The sequence below is a fragment of the Monodelphis domestica genome, chromosome 3, assembly GCF_027887165.1.
Source record: "Monodelphis domestica isolate mMonDom1 chromosome 3, mMonDom1.pri, whole genome shotgun sequence".
Classification (NCBI taxonomy): Eukaryota; Metazoa; Chordata; class Mammalia; order Didelphimorphia; family Didelphidae; genus Monodelphis; species Monodelphis domestica.
In genome coordinates this window covers 73,153,659-73,172,945 of record NC_077229.1, presented here as the reverse complement: position 1 = coordinate 73,172,945, position 19,287 = coordinate 73,153,659, and the positions used below count along the sequence as shown (strand labels likewise).

Below are 19,287 nucleotides of genomic sequence, written 5' to 3'. Positions count from 1 at the left end.
CATCTATCCCAAAAAGATGCTTTGCAGATATTTTCTGTTTTAGTGCATCTGGAAGACTTATACTTATTGTAGGAATGATGAGCTTTGACAAATATGCTGATATATTGAAAAGCAGAATTGTTCTGTACCGAAATGCCAAAACAGAATTCTGTAACACACCTTGTAATCTGACCCATCATAAAATGTAAAAAAAAAATTATCCAAGAAATGGAGATAAACAAGTTTCAGTGACTTGGAGCTTCTTTGATTTAAACCCCCTTGAATACCTATGAACAGGGACAGCTTGGTGGCTTACTGGATAGAGAGCCAGGCTTGTAGTAAAAAAGTCTTGGGTTCAAGTCTGGCCTCAGACACTTCTTAGCTGTGTGACCCTGTACAAGTCACTGAATTCTGACTGCTTATCCCTTTCCAACTCTTCTGTCTTAGAAGTGTTACTAAGGCAGAAGGTAATGGTGGAAAGGAAGGAGGGAGAGATTGAGGGATGTATATAAATATATATATGTATATATAAATATATATATACATATATATATTGTGTGTGTGTGTGTGTGTGTGAGAGAGAGAGAGAGAGAGAGAGAGAGAGAGAGAGAGAGAGAGAGAGAGAGAGAGAGAGACAGAGCCTTCCTTGATTCTACTTTCTCACACTCATTTTTCAGCCATTCACTTAACTGAATCTAGTCCCTCCAAGGTCACTAACAAACTTTTTATTTTCAAACACTTCCTTTCTAACTTAGAATCAATACCAAGTATCAGTTCCAAGGCAGAAGAGCAGTAAGGGCTAGGCAATGGGGGTGAAATAACTTGTTCAATGTCACACAGCATGAAAGTATCTGAGACCAAATTTGAACCCAGCACCACCCATCTCTAGTCTGGCTCTCAATTTACTGAGCCACTTAGATGCCCAATAATGCACCCTTTATTAATGAACTTCAGGGGCATCTTCTCAGTTCTCAATCTCATTCTTGACTTTTCTACAGAATTTGACTCTGTTGACCACTCCCTCCTTCCAAAGAGTCTCTACTGTATGGAGAGAATCATTGTTTGCCTCCTATCTGTCTGACCAGGGTCACACAGTTAGGAAGTGCCCGAGACCAGATTTGAACCAAGGATCTCCCATCTCTAGACCTTGTTCTCCATCCACTGAGCCACCCAGCTGCCTCCAATAATTACTTTTTGAATTGCCTGGAATTAGGAGAATTTCTCATTTTACAGATGAGAAAACTTAGACCCATTGAGGCATGGCAATTTACCCAAGGTTAACATCTAGTAAGTGGCAGGAATAGGTCCTTAGACCTCAAATCCATGGTCCTTTCTACTTTCCTACTTGAGAATAGGACTATATGTTGACTTTGAGGAAGATACATTCTGAGAAGAAAAAAAGGATCAGCACAGGGGAGAAGAGACTCAATTTTATTTTTAAAAATAGCTTTTCCCTTCATTGAATCCAAATCTACCTCTCCCCAATTTAATCCCATTATTCCTGTTTCTACCCTTTGGTGTCAAATGCATAGGTAGATAGATGGCTCGGTGGATAGAACTCTAGAGGACTGGAACTGTGAGGTCCTAGATTCAAATCTGTTCTCATATACTTCCTAGCTATGTGACTTTGAATGAGTCACTTAACCCCCTTTGTCTAGCCCTTGCCACTCTTATGTCTTAGAGTTGTTGCTAAGATGCAAAGTAATGGTTGAAAAATAAATAAATGAAACTAAGAATTAATTTTCTTTTTGGTTCTATTGTCCCTTACTGAGGAGAGAAATGGCACGGTCAGTCCTGTGCTTTCAGAAGATTTCTTTGGCAGTTGAATGGAAGATGAACTGGAATGGGGAGAAACTTGAGTAGAGAAGACTAACTCCAGTCTGTAATTCTATTTAGAGATTATAACAATGGTATGGCACCTCAAGTCAGTTCCCAGCATGCACATAGGTCACCCCAAAACCCAAGACAAGCTATCCCAGGCCTGAATCCTCCCTCTAAGGGTTAAGGAGCAACACTTATAACACTTTGTAACACTTTATCATTTACCTATCATTCCGTTATTTTAATGTTTTTTATAATCCTATAAAAGCATATTCATTTCTAAACAGAAATTATATAATATAATATAAATTATACACTTACCTATTGGCTAGAATAGCTCTAGAGGGAGAACTTCAGGCCATTTCAAATGAGTCACAGTTCATAATTTTCCAATCATGGTTTTAAGTTCTCTGTTCATTCTTTCAACTTGCCCTGCACTCTGAGGATGGTATGGTACATGAAACTTTGAGAGTAATCCCTACACATGAGTAAGTTTGTGATAAAACTCAATCAGTAAAATGAGTCCCTCTGTCTGAATCAATCTGTGCCAGCAGGCCAAAATAAGGTATGACTTCTCTTAAAAGCACTTTAGCAACAAATGACACTCTGTTGCTCTAGTGGTTGGAAATACTTCTGACCATCTGGTTAACTGATTTACTATGAATAAGCAAAATTTGTAATGTTCAGCCTTTGGAATTATAATGAAATATATTTGCAGATGTTCAAAAGATGTGTAAGTCAAAGAATGCCCACCAAAAGCTTTTTTTGCAAAAGACATTCTGGTTATATCCTTGACAGGTAGGACAGGTTGCACACACTTTAGAGGCAATGTTAGCTATTCCAGGGGCTAGCTATATATTTTTCACAGAATCTGCAATGTCTTGGGTTCTAAAATGACCATTTTAATGGATGGATTGAAAGATTTGATGATAAAAAGTTCTAGGGAATATGGAGTTTCCTTCAGATGTCACCCATACTCCATTAATATGTTTTGCCTTAAATTTTTATTTTCATTTTTAAATTTCTTTTTCATTATAGTAAAGGGATAAATCTGAGTCATTGAGAGTCGCCAAATTTAAGATTAATTCAGGGCCTTCTATAGCAGTGAGTTTTGTGGCAGCATCTTCCCCTGTGTTTTCCTCTAGAGATAGGGTCAGTTCCACCTGTATGGGCAGAGCAATGTACAACAGCCAGGGTTTCAGGTAGTTGGAGAGCAGAAAGAACCTCATTGATTGGTGATTTTAGCATTTGTGATACTTTTGCCAATTGATGTTAAAAGTCCCCTTTGAAGCCAAAGCATACCAACAGCATGTCATATTCTGAAGGCATATCTTGAGTCAGTGTAGATTGTTGCTTTCTTGTCTCTTACAATTACACAGCCATGTTTCAAATCTATTAATTCTGTGCCTGGAGCACTTATATTTGCTGGTAGTGAAGCTGACCACAGAGTGGCAAATTCTATGACTACAGCTGCTCCAGAGTAACATATACCATCCCTCATAAAGGAAGAACCATCCATAAACAAAATTAGATCTGAATTTTCCAAAGGAGTGTCCGGAAGATCATCACAAGGTTTTACTGCCATGGATACTAAAGATTCACAACTATGCAATGGTTCTCCTGTGACTGGTAAATCTGGAAGCAAGGTGGCTGGGTTGAGTGTTGTACAGCATTTTAAAGTGATGTTTTCATTGTCTAATAAAGTTATTTCATATCTTGTAAGTCTTTGGATAGAGAATGTCTGTGTTCTATGCCTTAGCAACAATGCTTCAACTTCATGAGGACACATTATTGCTAAAGGGCATCCCAATACTAAATCCGTAGATTTTGTTACTAGCAAAGTCTTTGCACCTATGCCTCTAAGACATGATGGTGCTCCTGGAGCTATTGGGTCTAATTGAGCTGAATAATATGCAATTGGACATTGAACAGGTCCTAAAGCTTGGATTAAAACACCTGAAGCTATTCTTCTCTGTTCATATACATGTAGAGTAAATGGGTTGTAATCTGGGATGCCTAGAGCAAGGGCAGACAGGATAGCCTGTTTTAATTTAGTAAGTGCTTCTAGGTGTTCTGCCTCCAACCAAAGTGGTTCAGTGACTATATCTTTTGTTTGGCGATTTCCCCATAGCAAGGAATCCATTGCCTGCAAAATCCTGTTGTTCCCAGAATTGCTCTCAACTGGCTCTTAGTGGATAGGGCACTCAATTTTTGGATATCTTCAATATGCTTAGGGGAAATGAAGTGGGCACCATTGGCTAAAACAAATCCTAAATACTCTACTTTTGGGAGACACCACTGAACCTTTGCCTTTGAGATCTTGTGTCCTTTCTTATATAATTACAACAGGAGATGCTTGCTATCTTTTTGGCATGCTATGGCATTTGGTGAGGCAAAGAGCAAATCATCCTCAAAGTGTATTAAACAGCTCTCCTTAAACTCGATATTTTCCAAATATTGTGTCAAAATTTGGGAAAATAAAGTTGGATTTTCTACATAACTTTGAGGCAGACAACACCACATGTATTGTGAACTTTTCCAGACAAATGCAAATATGTTTTGGGAATCTTCATGGATGAGTATTGGAAAAAAGGAGGAATACAAATCTACTAGTGTGACAATGTCACAAGCAGGGTTCAGCCTCATTCATGGCTCCAGGGGTTTCCAGCAGGTGGTGAATGGTCAGTCAAGAAAATAACAAATGGAAGACAGCTGTGTATATCATTCAGCCATGGGTGTGCTTTGCATCTGGTAGCTGCTTCTCCATCCCCAGACATGATCTTTTATTTTATACCCATTTTCTTGGCACACAGAAACATTACCTAACACACATGTCCAAATAGAGATAATTGGAAGTGATACATTAACTTTTAACAAATCACTTCATTAACATCTTATATTCTTGTATTATGATTACAGATTTTGACAGGATGAATAAAGGTCTTGCTTAAGAGAAATTATTTCATTACAGGTGGCTTGATTTTCTCATTACCCTGTGAGGAGCTTGAGCTTACAATCAAGGAAATTTACTTATTACTTTAATAAAAAGAAATAGTCAATCAGAAACTCTTAAAGACAATTCAACAATCACAGTGCTAATCCTCGGGGATTAGAGGAGTATGGGGAACGCAATTCAGATTAATTATCAGGCTGATCATTTTTCAGAGTCAGCAGGGAGTTTCTGGTTAGTGAAATCAAGTCACTGAGGCATGGTGAATCTTGGTGTACCTGCACATTTTGTATGGGTCTTTATGATTTATTTGTATGCTGGCTTCAGGAAAATAAGTTTCTGTGAATGGGAAAGTTCTGGGCTTGGCTTGTGGCTATGGTTTTACTTGGAATTATGTACCTAAGTAAAAAACTCATGGTAGTCTTTTGGGATTGGGTTTGAAGGCCTGATCTTTTGGTGATGTTTTGGGGAATTAGAGTACAGGTATTTTGCTCTTATATTATTCATTCTGAGGTTAGGGTGGGGATAACAATCATGTCAAGGGACCACTCTGTGACCTCTTAGCCACCACACGTGACCTTGCCAAGACATCATGGCCTGATGGCTGCCAGCATGAAATATTTAGCAGTGCTAGGAATAGAGGAAATAATGGTGGATGGACTTGGAACAACAGGGTGTCTTTTGATCACATGATTATTAGCAGAGCTTAAATCTTGAACAAATTTATAAACAGGCTTTCCATTTTCATCTAATTTCATTTTTAATAGGCAAGATAGTTGTATTATGTTCTGATTTGCATTGGATTATTATTTTCTATTCAATTAAAGAATTTATCACTGGAGTAATTCCCTTGATTGCCTCTTTTGATAATGAATACTGAGGAATGAAAGGAGGTGGGCCACCTTTTGTTCTAATTTGAACCAGAATAGTTTATTTAAGTAGGCCTATATCATAAGAAGATGTAGCCCAGAGAAATTCAGGTATATCTCTCAGTATTTCAAAGGTGGGAACTTAATCCACCTCCTGACTATCTAGAAAGAGTGCAGGGAATGAATTTAGAGATTCCTCAGGTAGTTCTAATGTAATATCACTATCCTGAGTGCATATTATTTTGGTTCTTAATCTACACAAAAGATCTCTCCCCAATAAATTTATAAATGAGTTAGGCATTAAAAGGAACAAATGTTCCATGGATAAAGGTCCCACAGATACCATTTGTGGTGAAAGCTTTGGGACTTTCAGTGATACTCCTGATACCCTGACAACATTGATAGAGCCAATAGAATTACAATTAGAATCAGGTGTATTCATAAGCACAGTTCTTGATGCCCCAGTGTCTAGAAGACAATCATATAATGTATTTCCTACTTTTGATGTCACATGTGGTTCATTGCTATTCAGGGGAGAATGGATTGAGGTGACTGGTGTAATTATGTTGGTGTCTGGAAAATCAAATGTTTCAATCTTTGATTCCAGAGTGCTTTCTTCCCCCCTCAGACCTTCATAAAGGTCCATGTGCACCTCTCTGAGATGCCTCTCATTGAAGAGAATTTACATTTTGGCTATTGCGTGGACAAGCACCATTTCAGATATATTGTAACATGTCATTTGCCTCATTTTGATTATTGGTTCTATTATTATCATAATTTCTGTAATAGCTGATTTAAGTATTGTTAGTTCTGTAATAGCTAATTTAAGTATTGTTATTTCTATAATTGTTTTGTTGTTATTATTATTTCTAGAATAGTTGTTGTTCCTAGTTTCCATTATTTCTAAAATTATTGAATAGTTGAGTCCAGCTTCTGCAATTTAACAGTTAGTGTCCCATTTTTCTGCATAAGTAACATATTGGTCTTTGGTTTGTAGATTCTCACAAAGGGGACGTAGCTACCCCACAATTTGTATCTCTTTTTTCAAGTTTTCCCTTTAATACTTTTATCACCTTTCTTAATGCCTCCACTAAATCACTATCACCTTCATCTTTCTTTTCATGCCCACTATACACATATACTGCCTCTCTCCTTAATTCATCAAGGCCCATATTCGGCCAGTTAGGACAGCTGGTTTTGAAATCATTCTTGACCACCCTGCAACAATTTTTCACAAACTGCCTTCTCAATTGTCTAACATCCCTTTCTCTGTCAAATCTAGGTCTATATATATTCCTCCCAGTTCTATAAATCTGTCCATGAACTGGGAAGGATTTTCACCCATCTCTTGTCTGAGTTTGTCAAACTTTGTCCAGCTACCTGATCTGTCATAACATGCCCTCATGTCTTTGAGTACTGACTCCCTAGCCTGACACAATGTAGTATAATCAGCTTCATTGTTAAAATCCCACTTAGGATCTTGTAGTGGCCAGTGAACTTCTCCCCTTCCTCAAGCCTTATTAGCAAGTGAGATAAGCTTATCTTTCTCCCTTTTCGTTAACAACTCCTCTAGCAAATGTTCAAAATCAATACAGGTTGGATCAAATTGTTGATAAATGCCAGTGATGAACAACCTTTTGAGCTTGGGGTGTCAAAATTTGCCAAAAAACTGAGCATAACTCAGGTGCTGTGTCACTTTGAGAAAAAAACCCCATAATTTCATGATATTTACAGTTTAAATAATAAAAATGTATAATTGTAATATATAACTATTTAATAAACCAAAAACTAATTATTTAGCTTACCTGTTTAGTGACTACTTTGTTCATCTGTCAGTTGGTTGCTTTTGTTGGTCTTGATATTATTTAACTTGTGTGGGGTGCTGTGAACTAAGATAAGTGAGGGGGAGGGGGAATTATTTTACTAATCTACCTATTAGTGACTTTTTTGTTGCTGAATTTCATTGGCTAAATCTTCAATTGAAGGTTGGTATTTTGAACACTTCAAGCCCAAGCAAGTGATACTAACTCCATCTGTCAATCTGTTTCTTTTGTTGATTTTGATATTATTTAATGCTAAGAATAAGGTCTCACTAAAGTATGTAGAGGGAAAATTTGTGAGTAAAGCCATTGCTATATTTTTCAGGGTACTAAAAGTGTCTGGTAATCGGTTCCAGGCACTCCTCCTTTGCATGTGGGCTGGAGCCCCGCCCAGTCTTCCACAGGCCCAACCCCTCCCTGCCCCTCCCCTCCACAGCTGGCTGGCCTGGGGACACTGTGAGAACAGCAGCTGCTGCCCGCCAGCCTGACTGCCCCAGAATGCTCCTTCTGCACAAGCACTCCTCCTCCCTGTCCCTGTGGGAGCCCTACATGCCCCAACCACCTGGCATGCTGCCCACCGCTCACCCCTTGCCCCCGTGGCCAGTGTGTGGAGCAGCTGTCCCCCTGGGTCAGGCCTGGGCATGGCAATGGCCACGGCTCCAGGCTTGAGGCTCCAGGCTCGAGGCATCCTGGGCAGCTCCCAGGCCCCGAGGTGCACTGAACCCAAATGCAACCTTGTGTCATAGAAAATGGCTAGTTTGTCAGTGCTGACATACATGTCATAGGTCGCCATCATGGATATATGCTTTCCAGCCTTTTGTTAACAGCTTTGGGATCATCCTCAAAATAAGAGGTGCTCTGCTTAAATCTTTCAATATCCTGAGGGGTAAATGGTTTTTGATGCCTGATGGTAACTAACTCTTATTGAGAATTAAAGGTTGGTACTTCTCTTAAAGGGAATAGAATTGTATCTTAATTGTTTCTTATTTCTTTCTCTTGGGTTTTTGCTTGAGCTGCCATGGAGTTGGTGAAGGAAATAGGAACAATAGGAGAGATAGATTGATTAGAGTGAGAGGTAGTTTCAGTAAGTTGAGAAATAATTTGAAAGATTCAATCTTCAAGGTATGCAATTCAAATCTTGATTAATCTATCTTTCCATTATTTCTTATTCTTCTTAGAGAGAACTAGGTAAATTATTTGGTAAATTTGGCATATTTGTAGTAATACTATTAGAAAAAATACTCACAAAAATGATAATAGCCTGAAAAAATCAGAAACTGAAAGCTGTGCCAGCTCATCAATGCTCTCAGGAAGCAGGAGTTGTTTGAGATAGGCTGGAACCTTCTTCTTCACTATGTGTGCCATAATTTCTAGCACCATATTGAATTTCCTATAAAAATTTCCTGCACTTCTACTTTTTGCCTATGTAATCTTGAAAAGAAGGGATAGTATAGTAAAAAGTGAGGAACAGAAGATTAACAGGCTAATCAAACTTCTAACTGGCTCACCAAATATTGTAAGGGTTAAATTAAGGAGTTTGATGAAGTGAGGGAGCAGTTTAACAGAAACTTTGTTTAATTTAAGGAAGAAGTACAGATGGAAAAATAGGAAAGAGGACAGAGATTATTAATCATATACCCTATAAATATACATAAAAGTCCTAATACTTCTTAAAATTTCCTAAAACTAACTGTCTTCTCAGGACAAGTTCTTCTACCTGGCACACCAGGCCTGTTCTATTCTAGTCCATCTAGAAATTATTCACTAACTACCTAAATACCTAAAATAATAGACAGTCACCACTCACTCCTTCAATCAGTTTTCTATAGCAGCCCAACTGTCAGCAGCTGACTGCCAGTAGCCCCTTGCCTCAAAGACAGACTTCCTGTTCTCTAGAGATCCCAGAGGCAAAAGACCTCCAACTGTCAGTGGTTGCTTCCTTATCTCCTCACTGACCAACTCTCCTCTCTAACCTCCTTTCCAAGGGCCTGGTTACTTCCTCGTCTCAGTCCCAGTCTCCCTGGTCATTGAATCTTCAAATCTGGCTCATTGACTCTATAAGCTCTGATCTACCTGAAAACCCTGCTCTCTAGCCTCCCAAAGAGACAGAGGGAGAGATTAAGAAAATCCCTTTAACATCCCCAAACGTTGGGAGCTCAGGGAGTCCAGCGGTCTCCCTGAGGATGAGGGCTCCTTCTGTCTAGATGTGATGATCCAGTCAAATTATGAGAGACACTGTGTGTTCAGGCCCACATGCATAGGTGTCACACAGTGTTCTGCCATAGCACGGAGGTTCATTTATTATATAGGCCTGTGATTACATACTTCTTTGGCACACAATTTTCTACATAAATATTTCCATGGAACTTAACAACAAGACATGTAACCTAAGGAGATAGTCAATGCAACATTGTTACTATAGATGAATGACATAAACAGGGTGATCTAGAGGTTAGTTCTCCCTGACCTAGGAGAATCATTGTTACTTTTGGTCAGCTTTCACAGTCAATCACAATTACTTAGGATATGGGTAACAAAACATTTCATAGCTAGGGACAAGGTTAGAGGGCAATTTAATAATAGACCAGATTTGGGGTTTTCCTCAATTTACAAGTTCTATTTTCTTGTATTGCCTGGTTTCTGTTCATCAACAAATTCATTGGAGTGTGATAACTGTAAGGAAAGATTTATTATAGTGCTCAAGCATTTGGCCAGTGTTTGCTGTAGGGCCTTGGAGCGTATCTGTGCTTGAGTTAGAGAAAGGCGGGGTGATGGGCTATCTTTGGACTTTAATTCTGTAAATGCAATCTTCTGGGGGCAATAATCTAGGGGGATTAAAGTGGGACATATATATATATATATATATATATTGATCCTATAAGCATTTGCTCTCATATTACTTCTCCTGTGTTGGGGAGAGAATAATAAGCATAACAAGTCTATTAGTAGGGAAAATTGGAGAGAGAGAGAAGTCACAGAAGGGGGTCAGTGGGGGGCTTTGTTCTCAGGGGGCTGCCTTGCAGTTCCTGGCTCCCAAACTGTGACCTTGTCAGCCAGTGGGGGGTCTGTTGGCTCCCTACACCAGAGCCCTAGTTCATGAGCCCTCAACAAGATATTTACTTTAAAAAAAAATCCTTACATTTTGTCTTAGAATTGATTCTAAAACAGAAGAGTGACAAGGTCTAGGGCTATTGGGGTTAAGTGACTTGCCCAGGGTTGTATAGTTAGGAAGTGTCTGAGGTCAGATTTGAACCCTGGCCCACCCACTCTAGTCCTGATGCTACATCTACTGTGCTACCTAGCTGCCCCAATGTGTTTACTTTTATGAGTCTACTAAGGACAAATTTGTTCAAACCAAAGACATTTCATGAAATAGTGTAACAATAAAATAGTCATAGAAAGGCAGCTCGGGAGACCATCTGGATGTTGTAATTTCAGAAAACCTATACTGAAAATTGTCATTACATGTAATGGAAAAATAAAATATATTTGAATTAAAAAATAGAAAAGCAGTCACGTGGCACAGTATATTGAACATTGTGCTCGGAGTCAGGATCGCTCTTTTTCATGAGTTCAAATCTGACCTCAGACACTTACTAGCTGTGTGACCCTGGGTGAGTCACTTAGCCCTGTTTGTCTCAGTTTCCTCATCTGTAAAATGAACTGGAGAAAGAAATGGCAAACCACTCCAGTATCTCTGCCAAGAAAACCCCAAATGGGGTCACAAAGAATCAGACAACTAAAATGATTAAACAACCAAATTGCAATAGAATATTTTCCTTATAAACCTTGGGCACACAGCCCCACAAATAAACACATCAATCAAAAATGGTTTACATCTAAGGAACATTTATGGAAAGGCCCACATATAGGGACCATGTATAGCCAGGGTAAAAACCTGATGAGCATACAAGTGAAGAATATATGATTGAGACTGACAGATGGAGAACTGATTCAAGACTAATTTAATAGAGCTCAAAATGTTGGGGGACATCACCATGCTATTCTTTAGGGGGCTGCTCCCAGTTGGCCTCATGTAGTGCTCAGGTTCTTCTAAGTATTTACTTTTTTTTCTACTACTAAGGATTTACAAATGATATGATCATAGCGTACATCTTTAGTGGGTGTCACTAATACATGATGGTTTCATAAGATGGCTGCTGGATGATTATTTCTGGGACAATGTGGTTATGGTTACTCTTTCCCAGATACAGCTTCAGTGGGTACCATGTTGTCAAGCTTCTTTACAACCAGCTTCTTCCTTTAGTTATGGTGCCACCTTTTGGTATTCTTAATTATGGTACCACCCCTTTCCCCAAGGAGGAAGAGTGGCCTTTGTAAAATTTTAAATTATATCTTAATAGTAAAAATATTATATTTTAAGGAGATTTATTAAATGATCATCAGGAATCAAGGAATAAAAAGGATACAAAATAAAAACCACAGGTCCATGGCTGGTTAGCCATTTTCAAAATCCCCACTTATCACCATCACTGCTGATGCTACATCATGCCCAAAGAGAGGAAAAGCCTCAATGCCCACTCCCTTTATCCTCTGTCTACAGGAAGTATGTAATGACAGGAAGTCAGTGGGCTCTTGGGATATGTAGTTGTTTTTTTAGGGTAACAGATTTTCAATTATACACCTTCAATATACCTGGTTTAGCTTTAAGCCTGGAGGATTAAGCTAGAGGCCCTCTCCTACTCAGTAATCAGAAGAGGAATAAACCCTTATCTGTTGGGTTTTTCCTCCCCTATAAGAAAGTTCTGTTAATTCCCAGAACCTTGCCTTTGATAGGCTTGTCTTCTATAGACAGTATTTATTCCAAGACCCACATCCTTTGGAAAATCAAATCTTAGACCAAAGATTAGGTTTTTTAAAAAAACTATTTATGGGGTTTCCCCCTTTGACAGCTTGTTAAGGGCTTGCTGGAACTGAGGTTTTTTCTTCCTGAAGTTGTTGGGGAGGGTTTTGAGAATAGAAGGGGGAAGGCACAGGAATAAAAACCTCTAGGTAGAAGAACTGCTTTAAGTCACTATCATCTATCTTAATTCTTTGTTTCAAAATTTTCAAATTCAAATGTGTAAGTGGCTGGCAAAAACCTCTACAATAGTTTATGAAAAAAATCTCTTAGGTCTTTTTTTCTCTGACATTCTGAATTCAAAGAGCCCTCCCTGCTCTGATAATGTGTATTTTTTCTTAATCTTCAGTCGCTATTTATTGGATACTTCCTTGCAGCCTTCGAACACATTGAGATCTCCTTTGTCTTTTTTTAAATTTTTATTTTGAATTTTTTATTTTTAAAATATTTTTCTATGTTTACATATTTCATTTTCCCTCCCCTGTCTCCTCCCTCCTCTTGTATCCAATAAGCATTTCCACTGGGTTATACAAATGTCAATAATGTGTATTCTAAAGTTGCTCCCAGCTCTGTCATTCCTTATTTTAAGGGCCCTCCCAGCTCTGACATTCTGTGTGCCAAGGGCTTTTCTATGGTTTTCAGTATTCTTAGGTTTAACCTATAGAACATTTTCTGTGATCTTTTGGGAAACAGGAAGCCATTGTAGATTTGGGGGTACTTTATTTTGGTAACATAAGAATAACTGCATTAAAATATTAACGTTGGGATCTTGAAGAGTCGTACAAGATATAGGAGGAATGCCTGGGAGAACTAGGAATATGGTGTCTAGGCAGGTGGAGGGTCAGCAGTGGAGGGAGTCAGGCAGGCAGACAGAAACCAGAAGCATAAGAACTCAGGCAAGTCATCGCAGAAAGAAAGCATGAGGCACCAGCTTTCAGGAAATCTTTATACAGACTTAAGGAGCAGTATCTGTAGGGAATCTGTTATTTCCCATTGGCCAAAATACACCAAAGCTGGAGGAAGAGGGTTTTTTTTTCCCCCTTCCAGCAGATCAGCAGATATGCCTAAAAATGACAATACTAGGACTCAGTTGAGTAGAGAATAATGACCTTGTCTTCTTCATTTATCTTTTGCTCTGGCCCATATCAATTTGCACACTAAGCCAGTGGGTATTGGGGGGAAATTCTAACCTTAAGTCAGATAGTTGTCTGAATCAAATACAATTTAATTTCAAGAACATTTATTAAATGCCTATGATGTGACAAAGGGCTCTGAACTTAATGTTGGATAAAGGAAAAACTGAATCTTAGCCAGAACTCTGTCTGGTTTTTGTTAGCTTGGTTGGGTGCCTTTGATCTTCTAACTATGACTAAAGAGCTATCATCCAACTGTTATCAGGAAGATACTTTTGAAGTCCTACTTCTGGTACACTAGAACAGATTGTCTAAGGGAATGAAGCCCAGAAGGCAGCAACAAGGAATAATATCAATCAGTGACCTCAAAACCAGCCTAGAAGAAAGCAGAAAAGTCCAGGCCAGTAAGAGATGGAGAGCATCAATAAGGCTGTGACAGCTAGTAGAGAGCAAACAGCAAAGAGATGATACAATGCCCAGATATAGTCCCCTCAGAGGGTGGCATTCCCAAGAGGGTAGACTAGAGAGAAAAAAGGGACATGACATCACCAAAGGAATGAGCTGTTCTTACATATGTTCCCTGTGTGTATATGTGTATATGTGTCCCTCTACATGCATGTCTTAGGTATATTTCCTCCTCTTTTTGATGATGTAGATGTTTGTGGGAGAAGATATCCCACATTTTCTATTGCCACTTACCTTTCTATATTATTTTACAATTTTACTTTGCTTTGAACTAAATGGGTCCTCTGGCTACTTGTAAAAGTGGGGTCTTAGTGACTAGTGAGAGGGTTACAAGTCATGTTTTTGAGGACCTTAAACATGGAGTAGTTTTTCTGGGAGCCCCACTATTGAGTGTGGACTGTTACATGTCTTATATGTTCCCCAAGTACATAACACACACACATACCACACAAATAACCTCTCTCAAAATATGGACACATGTTTATATGTTTATATTTACACATATGTTTGATATCTCATTTCACAAGCTGACCTGCAGACTGCAAAGTTGAGGGTTCATCCTGACTGGGTGTGATGACTTAGGCAAAATAATGATAAATGGGAGACAGCTTTCATATTCAATCTGCAGCACAGGTTTCACAGGGTAAACTGTTTCATCTTGACTGAGGCTTACATTTATTTTATACCCTCATGATCACACATCTACTTGGCACACAATTTCATTCTCAACATACATGTTTCCATAGAAACTAACAACAGACATGAAACCTAAGGAGATAGTCAATAAAACATTGTTGCTAAGTGCAGGGTCAGAGGGTAGAATCAACATGGCAGATGTGCCAGAAGTTTTTATGCCTAGAAAAGAGGATCCTATCTAAGTGGGTATATAAGAATCCTTAGGCTTAATTTTGTAAGGGGGATCTCTTGGTCATATCCTAGGGGGAGAGAGTGGGGCATCTGTATTAACCCTGCAAGAATGTTGCTCTCATCTATTTTTCCTGGAGATAAGTAAGAATAATAACCATACCAATTCCAATAATAAGGGGATGTTAATAAGGAAAGTCACTTGGTGGGGTTTGAGTGGGTGTTTCCATCCCTCCTGGGGCTGCTTTGCAGTCCCCTGTTTCCTTGTGTGACCATGTCAAACAGTGTGGTCTTTGATGGCTTCCAGCATTCTAAAATATGTTTTATATAACATGTGTTACATATGGAATATGTTATATACTACTCATATGTTATATTTGCTATATTATATATTATTTTAATATATTATATAAAGTTATATAACTTGTGGTATATTTTATATATGAGAAACACTATCATTGGAGATATATAGATATTTTTTACTTTGGAAGTTTAAAAGCTATATATGTATGTGTATACATATCTACATATGCAATGTGTATACAGAACTATATCTCTCCAGCATGTATATGAGTATATAATGCATATGTGTACAGACATTTGAGAGATATATGTGCTAGAGATATAGATATCTACATATTTCTACAGAGATATGAGAGAGAGCTATATATTACAGAGAGAGATGTGGAGATACTGAGAGATAGTGATAGCTCCAGCCCTGATATCTCTCAAGTCACTTTTGAGATGTCTCAGACTAGGCATCCCCTAGGCATCATATATAAACCAGAATTCATTCTCTTCTCCTCTCCACGTTCACACTTATTTTTTCCACACTTCCCTGTAATTGTCTAAGGCAGCCCTATCCTCCAGGTCACCCAAGCTCAAAGCCTCAATAAGGTGCTGAAATTCTTCCTCATGTTCCTCTTCTGATGCTGCCACTACCCTGATGCAGACCCTCACCACCTTAGGCTTAGACTATTGCACAAGCCTGCTGGTAAACCTCCCTGACTCAAGTCTCTTCCCATTCAGGTCCATCCTCTCTATTCATCTGCCAAAGTGATCTCCTCAAGGAGAAAGTCCAATCACACAGCATCATTCCTCTACTCCCTACACTCCAATGGCTCTCTGGGACATGTAGGACCAAACAGAAATTCCTCTGTTGGACCATTAAAGTTTTTGCTTCCTATTGCCATTTCTCCCACATTACTCTACATCTCTCAATGCAATGTCTTTCCACAGACTGTCCCCAGTGCCTAGAATGTTCTCTTTCTACCTCCTGAATTCCCTGACTTCCTTCAAGACTCAACTCAAATCCAACCCTTCCTGTCACCCCACCCCCACCCCAGTCCCACTGCTAGTTCCATCCCTCTGAGATTACCTTTCATATCTTCTGAACAGATCTTATGTGTACAAAGCTGTTTACTTGTTGTCTTCCCCATTAGAATATGAAGGCAGGAACCATGGTTTTTTTGTCCTCTTTGTATCCCCAGCACTTGGCATGGTGCCTGACCCACAGTAAACACTTGATTAATTCATTGGCTACCAGTGAGGTTGGCCTTACATTCCAATGAGACCATGATACCTATTTCCTAACCAAAAAAGATGTAATGTAGGGGCAGCAAATACAGTTGTGGGCTTGGAGTCAGGAAGACCTGAGTTCAAATCCAGCCTCAGATGCTTACCAGTTGTGTGGCCCTGAGCTAGTTACCAAACCTCTATCTGCCTTAATCCATTTAAAATGGCGAGCCAGCCCAGAGATGGGAGGTCCTGGGCTCAAATCTGGCCTCAGACACTTCCTAGCTATGTGACTCTGGGAAAGTCACTCAACCCCCATTGCCTAGCCCTTACCACTCTTCTGCCTTAGAACCAATACACAATGTTGATTCTAAGAAGGAAGGTAAGGGTTTTAAAAAGGAAAAAGAAAATGGCAAAACAAAAAAAGATGTAGTAAATAGGATGAATAGGAGATATTTAACCAGAGAGAAAGCCAAAGAATTGAGGGGGGTTGAGAAGGGCTTTATGTATGCATAAAAGATAGGGTTTTAGTTTCAGGAAGCCAGGACATGGAGATGAGAAGAGAAAGAATTCTAGGCATGTGGGTCAGTCAGAGAAAAGGCCCTGATTCAATAGATGGAGTATATTGGTCATGGAACAGCCAGGAGGCCAGTGTCACTGGATCAGAGAATACATGATGAGAAAGAAGGTGCAAAAAAACTGGAAAGGGAGGCAGCTAGGTGGCTCATGGATGGAGGGCCAAGCCTAGAGACAGGAGAACCTGAGTCCAAATCACTTCAGACACTTACTAGCTGTATAACCCTGGGCAAGTCACTTAACCCCCATTGCCTAGCCCTTACCTCTCTTCTGCCCTGGAACCAATATCCAGTATTGATTCTAAGATGGAAGGGAAGGGTTTTTTAAGAAAAAAAAGACTGGAAAGGTGCATGTGGGTTGGGGATGGGGGAGCAGCAGTTAAATTTTCATGGGTTTTGAATGCTAAATAGAATTTTGTATTTGAGGCCTGAAGGTTATTGAGTTGGGGGTGATATGGTGTAAGGGTTAAAATTAGGGGTTTAACTAAAATATATGATTCAAAGAATTATTGTTCAAATTTGAAGTGACCTTTAATAGATTTTATTTATAAATGAGGGGAAAAGAGTAAAAGTAGAGAAAAACAAAAGGGTAGAGAAGACATTAACCTATCTAACTAAATATTGTTCCAGTGCTTGGCTCAGCCAGGACTTATTAACCTTCAACTGGAATTAAACTCTCTCCAGAAGACAAGAAGGGAAAGCCAGCTATCCACTCACCCAAGTTCCCTCCAACAGGCAGGTCAAGACAATGACTCAAGCTGAAGATGACTGCTGATGTCAACTATTTCCCTTGAGCCAACCTTCTTCCTTAAGTTGAATTCCTTCTTGGGGTCGACTTCCTTTTTGCCTCAGAAATTCAGGGCCTTTTATAGTGGCTTCTTGTCTCCTCCCCCTCTTCACAGGGGCCAACCACAGCTTCCAAATTGTCTAGCACTGCCCAAGGGGCAGTGTTTGTGGGAACCAGTTCCCACTTTCTGGAGGGGTGAATACTCATCAAAAGGGTTCACAATTTCTGATGGTGTGAACTCTTAAAAGAATTCACAAGTTTCCAACTGTTTGAGTTAAAAAAATGGGTGGGGCTCTCCAAGCATCTTGCTGGCTTCTCACCTAGTACCAAGTAGGGTGCAAATTCACTAAGTGGTTTGCAAGCTCCTCCACTTAGTTCAAGCTTGTGTTGATTCAATCAAAAGGTAGAAAAAGGAGAGTTAATCCTGTCTTCACAATCTAGTGAGGTACTTAATTCAGGATAGACAATAGAGTAAAGAATTCTCTTTCACAATGGTCAGACTTGTGCCTTGGGAAAATTTACTTTGGAGGCTGAATGGAGGAGAGATGGAGGTGATCAGACCCATTAGTAGCCCAGTGCAGCAGTCCAGATGTAGGGTGGTGAAGACCTGTACTAGATGGGCCGCTGTGTCCAAGGAGAAAGGGGCATATATTCAAGAGATGCTACAAAGGTGAAATCATCAGGCGTTGGTAGCACCTTGGATATGGGGGAGTCTGGGAGAGAATGAGAGTCAAAATTAACATTTGGGTTCTGGGAGCCAGAGGTCCTAGGAGGATAGTTGTAAAAGGAAGGAGGTGGGTTTGGAGGCAAAGTAATGGATTCATTTTGGACATATTGTATTTCAGATGTCTTTTGGACATCCAGTTGAGATGTCTGAAAAGCAGATTAGTAGATTAGAGATTAGTAGAAATGGGGGCAGGAAAGGTGGATTCAAGAATAATCCACATAGAGAAGATAATTAAATCCATGGGGGCCGATGTGATCACCAAGGGAAGTTGAATAGTGGGAGAAGGGGACAGGGCCCAGGATGGAACCCTGATGGACACCTAGGGTTGGACAGCACAATCTGGAGGAGATCCAGAGAAAGGGACTGAGAAGCAGTCAGATAGGTGGGAGAAGAACAAGGAGAGAATGGCTCCATGGATTGAAAGCCAGACCCAGAGATGGGAGATCCTGGGTTCAAATCTTGTCTCAGATACTTCCTAGCTATGTGATCCTGGGAAAGTCACTTACTTAATCCCATTGCCTAGCCATTACCACTTCTCTGTTTTGGAACTAATACACAATATTGATTCTAAAATGGGATATAGAGGGGGCAGCTGAGTGGCTCAGTGGATTGAGAGCCAGGCCCAGAGACAGGAGGTCCTGGGTTCAAATCTGGCCTCAGACACTTCCTAGCTGTGTGACCCTAGGCAAGTCACTTGACCCTCATTGCCTAGCTCTTACCTCTCCTCCTTGGAACCAATACATAATATTGATTCTAAGGTGGAAAGGAAGGATTTTTTTTAAAAGCTGTGTGAGAATAGATAATTCACCGTTTCTCTCAGCTTCAGTTAGCTCATCCAAAAAATGGATGCAATACTTATTGAACTAATCTCCCAAGTCATCAGGCTGAAATGAGATAATGTATATAAAGTATTCTGTAAAT

The 19,287-nt window shown here is 39.6% G+C and overlaps 1 protein-coding gene across 1 annotated transcript in view; it reads left to right on the top strand.

The window, feature by feature from the left end:
* Positions 1-19,287, top strand: part of IQCN (IQ motif containing N) — a 69,283-nt gene that overhangs the window by 42,527 nt on the left and 7,469 nt on the right. The gene's annotated exons all lie outside the window — the stretch shown is intronic.